Source organism: Leucopleurus acutus (assembly GCF_964270905.1).
Source record: "Leucopleurus acutus genome assembly, chromosome: 5".
NCBI lineage: Eukaryota > Metazoa > Chordata > Mammalia > Artiodactyla > Delphinidae > Leucopleurus > Leucopleurus acutus.
Window position 1 is genome coordinate 57,101,663 of NC_139147.1, and position 15,922 is coordinate 57,117,584.

Consider the following 15,922-nt stretch of genomic DNA (forward strand, 5'->3'; position numbering starts at 1 on the left):
TTCTCTGTATTTCCCTTGCTGCCCAGCTGTTGGCAACAACCATTCTACTCTCTGTTGTTTCTGTGAGTTTGACTCCTACTATTTCTGCTCCCCCTCCCCTCCCCCTTCTCCTCGTCCTTCTCCTCCTTCAACTCCTCCTTCTTCTTCTTATTTTTGATTACACATGTAAGTGATACCATGTAGTATTTGTCTTTCTCTTTCTGGCTTACTTTACTCAGTATAATGCCCTCCATGTTCTTCCATATTGTAGGAAAATGGCAGGATTTCCTTCTTCTTAAAGTCTGAATAAATAATATTCCTTTGTGTAAATATGTGTATATGTAATAATCATTTATATAAAATAACATTATTAAGATGTCCTATCTTGTTCTGTACTACTATTTCAAGAACATAGTATTTCAGCAAAGTTTCCCAACAGGAGGATAATTTATGAACCTCACATGAAAAGACAGCTCTTTATGCAACTGTGCTAAAAATGTCACCTCTTTTCATATTCATATAAATATGAAGTTCATCTATCACGTACACTTTTTAAGGATTCCGCATTTTCCAGATGTTCATGTTTGTGATTTTAGTAATATGCTTAGTAATTCTGTGTATGTTTCTTCCGGAGTTTGATAACATTGCTTGCAGTAGATTTTTTTTTTTTTTTTAAAGAATGAACAGTGACAAGCCTACATAAGAAAAAAAAAAAAACATGTATAACATTTTCTTTATCCATTCATCTATTGACAGATACTTGGTTGTTTCCATACCTTGGCTATTGTGAATAATACTGCAGTGAACATGACAGTACAGATACATTTTCCAGATAATAGTTTCTTTTCCTTTGGATATATACACGGAAGTGGGATTGCTAGTTCTATTTTTAATTCCTTGAGGAACCTCCATACTGTTTTCCATAGTGAGTGGCTGTACCAGTTAACATTCCAACCAACGGTGTACAAGTGTTCTCTTTTTTCCACATCTTTGCCAGCATTTCTTATCTCTTGCCTTTTTGATAATAGCCATCCTAACAGATGTGAGATGATATTTCATTGTGGTTTTGATTTTAATTTCCCTTATGATTAGTGATGTTGAGCACCTTTTCATGTTTTTCCACTGTGTATTATTGGGTCTCCTGTCAAAAATTAATTGATCATATATGCATGGGTTTATTTCTGGGCTTTCTACTCTGTCCACTGATCTATGTGTTTGTTTTTATACTGACACCATATGGTTTTTATTACTATAGCTTTGTAATGTATTGTGAAATCAGAAACTGTGATGCCTCCAACTTTGTTCTTCTTTCTCAAGAATGTTGGCTATTTGGGGTTGTTTGTGGTTCCATACAAATTTTAGACATGTTAATTCTATTCGTGAAAAATGCCCATGGAATTTTGATAGAGATTGCATTGAATTTTACATCACATTGGGTAGCATAGAAATTTTAACAATATTAAGTTTTCCAGTTCATGGACATGGAATATATTTTCATTTATTTGTGTCTTCTTCAATTTCTTTCATCAGTGTCCTGTAGTTTTCAGTGTACAAATTTTTTACCTTCTTTTTAAAATTTATTCCTCAGTATTTTATTATCCAGAACACTGACATCATCAAATGCTGGTAAGGATGTGGAGGAATGAATGAGAGTTCCAAAACCTTACCAGCATTTGATGTTGTCATTGTTCTGGATTTTGACTGTTCTAATAGGTGTGTGGTGATATTTCATTGTTGTATTAATTTGCATTTCCCTGATGACATTTTTTTTTTTTTTTTTTTTTTTGACGGTACGTAGGCCTCTCACTGTTGTGGCCTCTCCTGTTGTGGAGCACAGGCTCTGGACGCGCAGGCTCAGCAGCCGTGGCTCACGGGCCTAGCTGCTCTGTGGCCTATGGGATCTTCCCAGACTGGGGCACGAACCCGTGTCCCCTGCATCAACAGGCGGACTCTCAACCACTGCACCACCAGGGAAACCCCATGACATATGATTTGAAGCATCTTTTTAAATACTTATTTGCTATCTCTGTGTCTTCTTTCATGAGTTGACGTCTTTGATGAGATGACATTTTAGATAAAATAACAAAGATACAGTCAGTACAAGAAGGAATAGATAAGCTTTGGTGAGATACAGTCTTTGGCCCTTTTCAAATTGGGTTGCTTGTTTTCTTTTTTTTAAATTCAATTTAATTTATTTTTTTATACAGCAAGTTCTTATTAGTTATCGATTTTATACATATTAGTGTATACACGTCAATCCCAATCTCCCAGTTCATCCCACCCCCCCACCCCCCACACTCTGCTTTACCCCCCTTGGTGTCCAAACGTTTGTTCTCTACATCTGTGTCTCAATTTCTGCCCTGAAAACCGGTTCATCCGTACCATTTTTCTAGAATCCATATATATGCGTTAATATACGATATTTGTTTTTCTCTTTCTGACTTACTTCACTCTGTATGACAGTCTCTAGGTCCATCCATATCTCTAAAAATGACGCAGTTTCGTTCTTTTTATGGCTGAGTAATATTCCATTGTATATATGTACCACATTTTCTTTATCCATTCGTCTGTCAACGGGCATTTAGGTTGCTTCCATGACCTGGCTACTGTAAATATTGCTGCTATGAACATTGGGGTGCATGTGTCTTTTTGAATAATGGTTTCCTCAGGGTATATGCCCAGTAGTGGGATTGCTGGGTCTTATGGTAATTCTATTTTTAGTTTTTTAAGGAACCTCCATACTGTTCTCCATAATGGCTGTATCAATTTACATTCCCACCAACAGTGCAAGAGGGTTCCCTTTTCTCCACACCCTCTCCAGCATTTGTTGTTTGTAGATTTTCTGATGATGCCATGCTATGTGGTGTGAGTTGATACCTCATTGTAGTTTTGATTTACATTTCTCTAATAATTGGTGATGTTGAACAGCTTTTCATGTGCCTCTTGGAGATCAGTATGTCTTCTTTGGAGAAATGTCTGTTTAGGTCTTCTGCCCATTTTTGGATTCGGTTGTTTGTTTTTTGATATTGAGCTACATGAGCTATTTATATATTTTGGAGATTAATCCTTTGTCCGTTGATTTGTTTGCAAATATTTTCTCCCATTCTGAGGGTTGTCTTTAGGTTTTTTTTATAGTTTCCTTTGCTGGGCAAAAGATTTAAAGTTTCATTAGGTCCCATTTGTTTATTTTTGTTTTTATTTCCATCACTCTGGGAGGTGGGTCAAAAAAGATCTTGCTGTGATGTATTTCAAAGAGTGTTCTTCCTATTTTTACCTCTAAGAGTTTTATAGTGTCTGGTCTTACATTTAGGTCTTTAATCCATTTTGAGTTTATATTTGTGTATGGTGTTAGGGAGTGTTCTAATTTAATTCTTTTACATGTAGCTGTCCAGTTTTCCCAGCACAACTTATTGAAGAGGCTGTCTTTTCTCTGTTGTATATTCTTGTCTCCCTTATTAAAAATAAGGTGACCATATGTGCGTGGGTTTATCTCTGGACTGTCTATCCTGTTCCATTAATCTATATTTCTGTTTTTGTGCCAGTACCATATTGTCTTGACTGCTGTAGCTTTGTAGTATAGTCTGAAGTCAGGGAGTCTGATTCCTCCAGCCCCGTTTTTTTCCCTCAAGACTGCTTTGGCTATTTGGGGTCTTTTCTGTCTGCATACAAATTTTAAGATTTTTTTGTTCTAGTTCTGTGAAAAATGCCAGTGGTAATTTGATAGGGATTGCATTGAATCTGTAGATTCCTTTGGGTAGTATAGTCATTTTAACAATATTGATTCTTCCAATCCAAGAACATGGTATATCTCTCCATCTGTTTCTTTCATCAGAGTCTTATAGTTTTCTGAGTACAGGTCTTTTACCTCCTTATGTAGGTTTATTCCTAGGTATTTTATTCTTTTTGTTGCAATGGTAAATGGGAATGTTTCCTTAATTTCACTTTCAGATTTTTCATCATTAGTGTATAGGAATGCAAGAGATTTCTGTGCATTAATTTTGTATCCTGCAACTTTACCATATTCACTGATTAGCTCTAGTAGTTTTCTGGTGGCACTTTAGGATTCTCTATGTATAGTATCACGTCACCTGCAAACAGTGACAGTTTTACATCTTTTTTTCCAATTTGTATTCCTTTTATTTCTTTTTCTTCTCTGATTGCTATAACTAGGACTTCCAAAACTATGTTGAATAGTAGTGGTGAGAGTGTCATCCTTGTCTTGTTCCTGATCTTAGAGGAAATGCTTTCAGTTTTTCACCATTGAGGATGTTTGCTGTGGGTTTGTCATTTATGGCCTTTATTATGTTGAGGTAGGTTCCCTCTATGCCAACTTTCTGGAGAGTTTTTTTCATAAATAGGTGTTGAACTTTGTCAAAAGCTTTTTCTGTGTCTATTGAGATAATCCTAAGATTTTTATTCTTCAGTTTTTAATATGGTGTTTCACATTGATTGATTTGCGTATATTGAAGCATCTTCATCCCTTGGATCAATCCCACTTAATCATGGTGTATGATCCTTTTAATGTGTTGTTGGATTCTGTTTGCTAGTATTTTGTTGAGGATTTTTGCATCTATATTCTTCAGTGATATTGGTCTGTAATTTCTTCTTTTGTAGTATCTTTGGTTTTGGTATCAATGTGATGGTGGCCTCGTAGAATGAGTTTGGGAGTGTTCCTTCCTCTGCAATTTTTTGGAAGAGTTTGAGAAGCATGTGTGTTAGCTCTTCTCTAAATGTTTGATAGAATTCACCTGTGAAGCCATCTGGTCCTGGACTTTTGTGTGTTGGAAAATTTTTAATCACAGTTTCAATTTCATTACTTGGGATTGGTGTGTTCATATTTTCTGTTTCTTCTTGGTTCAGTCTTGGAAGGTTTTACCTTTCTAAGAATTTGTCCATTTCTTCCAGGTTGTCCATTTTATTGGCATAGAGTTGCTTGTAGTAGTCTCTTAGGATGCTTTGTATTTCTGCAGTGTCCATTGTAATTTCTCCTTTTTCATTTCTAATTTTATTGATTTGAGTCCTCTCCCTCTTTCTCTTGATGAGTCTGGCTAAAGGTTTATCAATTTTGTTTATCTTCTCAAAGAGCCAGATTTTAGTTTTATTGGTCTTTGCTATTTTTTCTTTGTTTCTGTTTCATTTATTTCTGCTCTGATCTTTATGATTTCTTTCCTTCTACTAACTTTGGGTTCTGTTTGTTCTTCTTTCTCTAGTTCCTTTAGGTGTAACTTTAGATTGTTTATTTGAGATTTTTCTTGTTTCTTGAGATAGGATTGTATTGCTGTAAACTTCCCTCTTAGAACTGCTTTTACTACATACCATAGGTTTTGGATCATCGTGTTTTCATTGTCTTTTGTCTCTAGGTATTTTTTGATTTCCTCTTTGATTTCTTCAGTGATCTCTTGGTTATTTAGTAACGTATTGTGTGCCTTCATGTGTTTGTGTTTTTACGTTTTTTTCCCTGTAATTTATTTCTAATTTCATAGCATTGTGGTCGGAAAAGATGCTTGATATGTTGTCAGTTTTCTTAAATTTACTGAGGCTTGGTCTGTGACCCAAGATGTGATCTATCCTGGAGAATGTTCCACGTGCACTTGTGAAGAAAGTGTTTTTGGATGGAATGTCCTATAAATATCAATTAAATCTGTCTGGCCTATTGTGTCATTTAAAGCTTGTGTTTCCTTATTAATTTTCTGTCTGATGATCTGTCCATCAGTGTAAGTGAGATGTTTTGAAGTCCCCCACTATTATTGTGTTACTTTCATTTTTCTCTTTTTTAGCTGTTAGTATTTACGTTATGTATTGAGGTACTCCTATGTTGGGTGCATATATATTTGCAATTGTTATATTTTCTTCTTGGACTGATCCCTTGATCATTATGTAGTGTCCTTCCTTGTGTCCTGTAACATTCTTTTTTTTTTTTTTTTTTCTTGTAACATTCTTTATTTGAAAGTCATTTTATCTGATATGAGTATTGCTACTCCAGCTTTCTTTTGATTTCCAGTTGCATGGAATATATTTTTCCATCCCCTCACTTTTAGTCTGTATGTGTCCATCTGAAGTGGGTCTTTTGTAGATAGCATATATATGAGTCTTGTTTTTGTATCTGTTCAGCGAGCCTGTGTCTTTTGGTTGGAGCAGTTCATCCATTCATATTTAAGGTAATTATTGATATGTATGTTCCTATTACCATTTTCTTAATTGTGTTGGGGTTTTTTTGTAGATCCTTTTCTTTTCTTGTGTTTCCCACTTAGAAAATTTCCTTTAGCATTTGTTGTGGAGCTCGTTTGTTGGTGCTGAATTCTCTTAGCTCTTGCTTGTCTGTAAACCTTTTGATTTCTCCATCAAATCTGAATGAGATCCTTGCTGGGTAGAGTAATCTTGGTTGTAGATTCTTCCCTTTCATCACTCTAAATATATCATGCCACTCCCTTCTGGTTTGTAGGGTTTCTGCTGAGAAATCAGCTGTTAACCTTATGAGAGTTCCCTTATGTTATTTGTTGCTTTTCCCTTGTTGCTTTTAATAATTTTTCTCTGTCTTTAATTTTTGTCAGTTTGATTACTATGCATCTCGGCGTGTTTCTCCTTGGGTTTATCCTGACTGGGGCTCTCTGTGCTTCATGGACTTGGGTGGCTATTTTCTTTCCCATGTTTGGGAAGTTTTCCACTATAATGTCTTCAAATATTTTCTCAGGTCCTTTCTCTCTCTCTTCCCCTTCGGAGAACCCTATAGTGTGAATGTTGGTGTGTTTAATGTTGTCCCAGAGGCCCCTTAGGCTGTCTTCATTTCTTTTCATTCTTTTCTCTTTATTCTTTTCCATGGCAGTGAATTCCACCATTCTGTCTTCCAGGTTATTTATCTGTTCTTCTGCCTCAGTTATTCTGCTATTGATTCTTTCTAGTGTGTTTTCATTTCAGTTATTGTATTGTTCATCTTTGCTTGTTTGTTCTTCAGTTCTTCTAGGTGTTTGTTCTTTAGTTCTTCTATGTCTTTGTTAAACATGTTTTGCATCTTCTTGATCTTTGCCTCCATTCTTTTTCTGAGGTCCCAGATCAACTTCACTATCATTATTCTGAATTCTTTTTGTGGAAGGTTGCCTATCCCCACTTCATTTAATTGTTTTTCTTGGCTTTTATCTTGTTCCTTCATCTGGTACATAGCCCTCTGCCTTTCATCTTTTCTTTCTGTGAATGTGGTTTTCGTTCCACAGGCTCTATGATTCAGCATATAGTTTTACATGATATTGCCACTCTCATTTGAATAAAGGACGCAGTAAGTTTATGATTTCCTTTTCCAGAGATGATAATAATAGTGAAAGCTTCAGAAATAAATATCCTCAAATTCACCATGAATGATTTGATTTGCAATTTCTGGAAGGCTTTCAACAATGGAAGAAGACAAACCTTGCATGTGAAATTTCACTTGACCCAGAAGCCCTGCTCTTAGTTCTCACACATCTTCTGACATATGTCACAGTATCCTAGGATTGATGGTGATTTGTGAAGGTCGTCTCTCCAATCCATTTCTGCTATTGTTCGAGGGTCTCCTGCAGAGCTGGGGGGTTGCTGTGGCTCACCACAAGGACAAGGACACTGGCAGCAGAAGTTCTGGGACATACTCCTTGATGTGAGCCCTCCCAGATTCCACCACCCTGGGTTGCTTGTTTTCTTATTATTGAGTTTAAGAATTATTTTTCTTTTTTGGATAAGAGTTCTTTATCAGATGTGTCTTTTGCAAATATTTTCTCCCAGTCTGTGGTTTGTTGTCTAATTCTCTTAATATTGCTTTCAACAATGCAGAAATTTTTAATTTTAATGAAGTTCAGCTTATCCATTCTTACTCATTTGGACTGTGTCTTTGATGTTGTATTTAAAATGTCACTGCTATACCCAAGTTTATCTATGTTTTCTCCTATGTTATCTTCTAGGAATTTTATTGTTTTGTGTTTACCCTTACATATGATTCATTGCAAGTTAGTTTTTGTGAAGGGTGTAAGGTCTGTGTCTACACTCATTTTTTTCCATGGGGATGTCCAGTTTTTCCAGCACCATTTGTTGAAGAGAATATCTTTGTTCCATTATATTTTCTTTACTATTTTGTGAAAGGTCAGTTGACTATATTTAGTGTAGGTCTATTTCTGGGCTGTCTATTCTGTTCCATTGATCTATTTGTCTATTATTTTGCCACTACATATTGTGTTGATTACTGTAGCTTTATACTAAGTCTTGAAGTCATGTAGGACAGTGCAGTCCTCCAGCTGTTTTCTTCTCTTTCAATAGTGTCTTGGCCACTGAGTCTTTTGTTTTTTCACATAAAATTTAGAATCAGTTTGTCAATATCCACAAAATAACTTGTTGAGATTTTGATTGGGATTGCATTGATTCTTTAGATCAAGTTGGGAAGAGAACAGGCATCTTAAAAATATTTAATTTTCCTATCCATGAACATGGATGGAATACATTTCCATTTACTTAGTTCTTTTATTTCTTTCGTCAGAGTTCTGTAGTTTTCCTCATGTAGATTTTATATATAGTTTGTTATGTTTGTACATAAATAGTTCCTTTTTTGGTGCTAATGTAAATGGTATTATGTTTTTAATTTAAAATTCCACTTGTTTGTTGATGGTATATAGGAACGTGATTGACTTCTGTATATTAACCTTCTATTCCACAATCTTGATTCAATCACTTTTAGTTCCAGGAATTTTTTTTGTCTATTCTTTTGGATTTTCTACATACATCATCATGTCACCTGCAAACAAGGTCAGTTTAAGTTCTTTCTTCTCAATATATATACCTTCTATATTATTTTTTTGTCTTGTTTCATTAGCTTGTATTTCCAGTACAGTGTTGAAAAAGAAAGATGAAGGGAGACGTTCTTGACTTGTTCTTGATCTTAGCAGGGAAGCTTCTAGTTTCTCGTACTATTAAGTATGATGTTAGCTGTGGGATTTTGTGGATATTCATTATCAAGTTGAGGAAGTTCCCCTCTATTCCTAATTTACTGAGAATTCAAGTGATCTTTTAAACTCCAACACCATCACATCTCTTTATGTCTATAGATATATCACTGGAATATAAAATGTTAAGCTAATTGAATTATTCATAATATTATTTAAATCTCAGGAATTGGTACATAATGGGTACTAAAAATAAAATTTTTGAGTGACTGACAATTCATCTTACAAAAAAATAATGTTAAAATACATTAAAAATATGCTTCAGTCCACTTGCAATTACAATAAAAAATTGGAAAACTCCACCCTAATGGCAAAGTTAAGTTTACTTATAATTCAAATTATGTGTAAATGATATCAAATTACTCAATGGAGCAACTTTATTCAGTGTAATAGTATTGTAATAAATTTTAATCTGCATATTTGAAATAATTTCTTCTCAAAGCAGATGACTTTGATAGCAATAATTATTAATTTTTATAATGTGCTAATAGCTAACTTCTAAAAATATTATTAAATTGTCAAATTTTAAAACATTTTAACTACTGAAAATTGAAAACTATTTAAATGGTAACATGGCCAAGTGAAACAAGATTTATCTTTAGGAATAAAAAATATATAGGCTCCAGTCCAGATGCTATGAAGAAACAGTCATTTAACAAATAATCATCATTATATGTAGGATATTTAAGCTAGTTCTTTAGCAGTGCAAATTTAGTGTTAAATACTGCGTAGTATTTTTAAGTTATAGGAAGTTAAGAGATTTTCCTGGGGAAGCACTATGCAATAGAACTGCCTATAATGATGGAAATGTGCTGTATTTCACTGCCCACGATGGTAATGCCTAGTGACGTGTCAATTAAGCACTTGAAATTTGTCAGGGGTGACTGAAAAAGTAAAATTTTAAATTGTATTTGATTTTTATTTATGTAAATTTTAATTCAGATAGCCACATATGGCTAAAGTTGAATCCAGGAGATTGAATATCTTCAATAGATAGATATTAAATTAATGGACAGGAAAAATTAACTCTCTCAAGGTCTTACAGTGAAGCCAAAAATCCAGCCATTTGGTATTTGAAAATTTCTCATTAATTTAAGTAACTTTTATGAAATTTGAGATATTTTGTGGTACTGTTAATACAATGGGAATTCATAGAAGGGAAAAACTGTGTCAATTGTGAAAAATTATGTGTCACTTATGGTTAAGTGAGGGATTCACGGAATTCTGAAGAATGTCTGAGAAGAATGAATCTTGGATCATTTAGGAAAGATTTATTAAAATAATTTTTGTGGGTATTTTGTTGCTCTTGTTGTTGAAAGTGGCTACTTTGGAGATGAGCTCCATTTTTAAAAAGTGATAGCATTCTGACAAACCAAGAACTAAATAAACATATTTCTTGTATTAGCCAAAATGTTAATGGCTTAAAACAACATTTATTTATTATTGATACTTCACAGTTTCTGTAGGTCAGGAATCTGAGCATGACTTAGCTGAGTCCTCTGCTTCAGGGTCTCTCACAGGGCTGCAGTAATGGTGTTGGAGGGAGAAGCAATCTCATCTAAGGGCTCAATCAGGGGTGGATCCAAGGATCTGCCTCTAAGCTCAGTCATGTGATTATTTCCAGTATTCAGTTTCTCAAGAACTGTTGGAATGGTGGTCTCCATTTCTTGCTGACTGTTGGCTAGATGCCACCCTTAGTGTCTTCCCTTCTGGGTCCCTCCCTCGGGAAGCTCACAACATGGCATCTTGCTTCATTAGATCAAAAGCTCAAAATGCCAAAGACATAACAATTGCAAGCAAGATGGGTATTACATATTTAGTGACCTAATTTCAGAAGTGGCATCCTTAACTTTTATTTTACAAGCAAGTCATTAGGTCCAGTGCACACAAAAACAGAGAGGAATTACAAAAGGGCATAAATATCAGTAGAGGGGGATGAATGAGTGTCATTTCATAAGCTTCCCATCACATTAATTAACCAAAATATCAAAAAAAAATTTTAAGAAATGTGATACTTTCCAATACCATTTATCAGAAGTCCTACAAAGAAACCTCTGCCTTAAATACTAAAAATAAATGGAAGACTATGAAGCCATGAGTATGATTTTTTGATAGTATATTCACACTAACAACCTACATTTTGCAAATATAAGTTCTTAATACTGTCAACTGTGTTTTATATAGTGTCACTTGCTGAATGAAAAGTGAAATCTGGGAAAGTTCTACTAGACAAAGTTTTAGTTATTTAGTCCTGAGCACCATTTTTACTTAGCATTGTCATGTAACTCCATTGTTTGCAACCTTTACTTATTGCTATGGTGATGGTATGTGGTCTTGACCACAAATTGCACACAATCCTATAAAGACTACTTGTCTCAAAAGAAGACTAGCTTCTAAGTTAAGAATGGACAAGGTAATCTAGTATGAGGAAAGTAATTTATCATAATCCAATAGCCTAGGAGACTGCTCATACATACAAAGTGGTCATTAATTACAAAAGGCATCCATACATTCTATTCCTGTGAATTACAGTTAGGGATTTTCTAAAGTGTTAAAGACTATGCATCCCCAAAATGGTAAAATTTGACTCTGATTACGGGCTACTAACTCTATGTTGTATTATTCTAAAAAGATGACAGAGAGATTTAAGTAGAAAATGTGTGTGACGTAAGATGCAAATCTTGTATCAGTTTCTACAGGATAGAATTGTAAAGTAATTAAAATCAAATACCTGAAGAGACATAATTCTAATACCACTCATGCCCTCTTTCTCTTAAAGCCAGTCATTTCCCTTAGAGTTTTCAGTTTCCTTAATCTCTCTGCAGCATTTCAGCCTAGTTTACACATTATCCTGTTTTTTTTTCCTTCTGTTTACAGTAAACTTCCATCAACAGTGGTGAAAGCTTGTCATCTTCTTTTCCTCATTAGACACTTACTCTTAACCTTCCACATCCCATATAAACATGCTATGCCAAAGGTTACCAATAATATACAAATAAAATTAAATCCCCTGAATATTTACCTTTTCTAGTGTTGAATCCCTCTTATCTTTTAGCCCTTCTTGCAGCTCTTCCACTTCTTCTGCCTCAGGCTCATCTCTCAGTGACCAATGTATATTCCTTGATCTTGATTCTTTCTCTGGCTTCTTAAATTTAGGAGTGTCTTGAGATTAAGACTTCAGCTTTTTGCTCTTCTTTGTCTAGACTCTGTTTAGTCACTGACTCTTGAAGAAATTATCCACTTGAGCGATACTATCTGAGTTGGTGACTCCTACCTCTACATCTCCAGCATCTTTCCTGAGTATAAGTTCTGCTTGTGCAGCTGCTTGCTGAGCATTTGCACTTGGACAAACCTGTGTTACCTCAATTAAAATATAATTGCACTGAATTATATTATATCCTAAGATAAACAAACTTTTCTTTAACCTTTTATATTCTCTGTCAAATTTAGCAATTTTCTCTCAGTTAGCCAGGCTTAAAATAAAAGTTATCTTTGACTCTTGACTTGAAATATTGAGATTCTTTGACCTTTCTAATTTCAACTTTTCTCACCTGAAAATGAGTATGATCATAAGTCCTACCTCAGAGTGTTGTTCTAAAGATTAAGTTATATAAAGCATTCAAAGTACTTAACACAGTGCCTGACATGTAAAAAGCCCCTTTTGTTGTTATTATATCATATTCTAGAATGGAATGATTTAGTTATTTGAATACATATTTCTTTAAAATTTTATAGTATTATTGAAATTACAATCAAAATATCTATGAAATATTTTTCAGAGCTTGACAAAATATATCTAAGTAGACAAGATTAGCCTAGCAAATTCTGAAATAGAGTAATGATAGGGACATGCCATATATGCTGTTGTAGCTGTTTTTATAGTTTAGTTTTATATATGATAAACATCTATTTGTATAATAAGAAAGCAACTTATATATAAATAAAATAACTAATTGAGGAAATCTTAAAAGCATGTATTGCCTGGATTACAAGAAAATTTAGAATTTTGTCCATAAAAAATTAAGACCAAATTAAAAAGGCAAATAATTTACTAAAAATGAAAAATTTTCACTGGTAGTTTAAATACTATACAAAACTATATACATTATATAATAATCAAAGTGTGTAGATACTGTATATAAAATGCTGGTGAAATATTTTTCAATAGTATTTTAAATGCTATATCAACAGGGTGCCTCCTTTATAGCAACATCACCAGTATTGATTATGGCCATTAATAAAAAGTAAGAAAAGACAAACTAGATAATTTGATGAGTAAAACTTAGGATCTCATTGACGTTTAAATTCCAGTTTCTGTTACATGTAATTTGAATGTTTTTCCTTTCTGTTTACCATCTTTATTTTTTGTAGAAGTCACTTTTAAAAACCATTGAGAAAATGGCAATGATGATGGAAGACTGTAGTTTGAGCAAATCTACCTCCTGCTTAAACACTTAGAGCAGATGGTGTATTTTAAAGGTACACTGTTGATAAGTAGATTGAGAAAAGATTACTCTGTGCCCAATTAAGTTCTCACCTGCAGAAATGTCTAAAGAAAGTTGAACAACTTAGAGACAAACATACTCTATATTTTTTCTGGAATAGAATAGAGCTGTGATGAGAGAGTTGGGTTTTCTAACATGGTCCAGAATTTAACCACATCTTGTAAACTAATATGGGCAATAGTAATACTCTGAATAAGCTGTATTAACTTGGAGAAGCGCAGAGGCTCAGTAGAGAAAGACTATCTCAACATATTTGCTGTTTATAGGAAAAGAACCCAAGGGGATTCAGAGATGACATAAGCGAAATAGATATGAAATAAAATGTGACTGTCATGTACATATTGTTGAGCAACAACTAATATTTTCATATATAAGCACAATTAGGGCTTTCTAAGAAAAAATTAATGGCAACCAGGATTAGAGGATATTTGTCTGGTGAACATGCCTTGAATGTTGGAGACCTCCAAAGAGATTTACAGCCCTGTCTCCCCTGGAGCCTTTTATTTCATTCCAAAGGGTTGCAAACATCCAAGGACCTTCCTGTCTTCTCCAAGAGAGGATTTGTTTATGTTAGAAACTTAATGTCTTTTCCTCTCTCTGGAGGGAAAGGGGGACTGCTGTGCAGCCGTTTCTGTGTAAACTCCAAAATTCTTAATCTCTGGGTTTTCTTCTGTCATAGAGACTCTCCATTTTCCCTCATCACATCACCTCAAGGAAGAGAAGGGGGCATGAAGAACTATATGGTTATTGCTTTAAATAATAATGATCTCTGACCCAGAAACCTTGAATTTTCTTACCTTGTATTGAAAACATATCATTGTTTGTCATTTGTGGATATTAAAAGCTACACAGATCTAAAGAGGGGAGTTGGATTCTCTCTCTTGTTAATAACTGTGTTCTAAATAATTATTGTATTCTTGTAGCCACAGAGTGTGTAAACAGTACTAGTTATTTGCATAGCACTGTGGGCACTCTGGGGCTCATATGTCTTTAGGGACCATGGAGTTTTGAGAAAGGGGAATTGCTAGCAAATGTGCAGGCAAATGAGACCAAATAAGACAACAAAAACAGTAACAATACGTCTGGGTCTTGAATCCATGATACTTACCAACATTTAATGAGCTGAATTTTCAAAGTCCACAGAGGGGTGGTTCCTAAATAGAGTTTAAAAACCATTCAGAGATGAAAAGAGAGAGATAAAGGCAAATGCATTATAGTGAGTTTTTTTCCATAATGAGAAATTCACTCGCTCTAAAGGACTGGCCTTTTTTTCTGAGATTTGCTTCCTACCTTTTGAAGTTAAAATATTATTGTAAACAGTAATGATAATGGCAAGTTATATTTTATCTGTTGGTTCATTACATGATGGTAAAATGTCTCTATTATTGTTTTGAAATTGTATTAACAATGAAAGTGCCGTCTTAGAACCATGGCTTTAAATGATTTGTATTTCTTACTGGTTATGAAATCTATAGTTCTACCAGCAGCTTTGGATGAAAGTGGTTGCCTTGAGTTAGGATGTGGTAGGATGAACCCCAGGTTTGGATAACTCAAAGATACAAACAACTAAGTCATTAAATTTTAAAGTAGAAAATGTGTTGCTTTATTATTTGCATATATATTAAATATACATATTTAATATATATGCATATATATTTAATATTTCTGTAGGAAGTGAGAGATAGGAAAAGTTTTATATATATACAACATCAAGACAAATCAAATTACTTCCTCTGTAAGTTTCTTCATAAGAGGTATTACTCATTTCCTCCTAAAATTGTAAAACCCACTTAAACAGATGATATTATTACTGAACATAGTTTTATGAAAATTCCTAAGAAAACCTCAAACTTTAAATTAGTTCTATGCTGAATTTTCCAGGATTGATAAACATCAGTCCCAGATGCAGATGCCTGGGAGCACAGGACTTTGGAATATTTAACTATTAACCAAATCTTATCTGTTGAGTTTACTATCTTTGTGACTCTTCACTGAGTTGGAGGGAAATGTAGTTTAATTTTGATACGGGATTCTACTTTTACTATTTTACTCATTAACTAACCTCTATTCTAGGGGGCATGGGCTATGTTTATTCATATTGCGTCTCTCTTAAGCAATCCTGCTCTGCTCGGTGTATGTGCTCAACAGGGAGAACAAATGTCCACCCTATTAATGGTGGTACACATGTCAAACCATAAGGCTCTGGATTTGAGGCCACATTTCTAGTTCCAGTTGTGGTCCACATGGGTACTGCTGTCTTAGGATTCACCCCAGTCAGTAATGGAAAAATCATGAGGCAATAGTAAAATAATTCCAGAGTTCATTTTAAAAAGCTCAAGACAGAGATCATAATATGAGGATAATATCATCCAGAATGTTTCCATCCTTTTCAATTTTTATCAATTTTAATTACATTCCCAACAGCTTCTCTCAATATGGGTCCCTGACCTGTGAGAGATCTCTTGTAGCTCTCAAAGGATA